Consider the following 291-nt stretch of genomic DNA (forward strand, 5'->3'; position numbering starts at 1 on the left):
TCGTACCGAAAGTAATGATGATGTTAGACCAACTTGAGATATATGAGAGTAAGCTTCAAGCTCCCATCTCTCTCTCAAGCACGCGCCAAGATTGGCCTATTGTCATCACTGTCATTTCACCCTGCCAGCGAGATTAAGCTGAAAGGCTACATCTCAAAGACTTAAGCTTAAGTTCTCGATTACAAAAGCCTAAGCTTAAATTCTCGATCTCAAGGACTTATGCTTAAATTCTTGATAAAAAAAGCTTAAGCTTAAATTCTCGATCTCAAGAATTTAAGCTTAAATTCTCGA

General features: G+C 38.1%; 1 protein-coding gene across 1 annotated transcript in view; it reads left to right on the plus strand.

Moving 5' to 3' along the window:
• Nucleotides 1–291, plus strand: part of LOC119590909 (cell wall protein DAN4-like) — a gene marked incomplete at its 3' end in the record, with an annotated part of 3,403 nt that overhangs the window by 1,953 nt on the left and 1,159 nt on the right.

This window comes from Penaeus monodon, chromosome 28, assembly GCF_015228065.2.
Source record: "Penaeus monodon isolate SGIC_2016 chromosome 28, NSTDA_Pmon_1, whole genome shotgun sequence".
Classification (NCBI taxonomy): Eukaryota; Metazoa; Arthropoda; class Malacostraca; order Decapoda; family Penaeidae; genus Penaeus; species Penaeus monodon.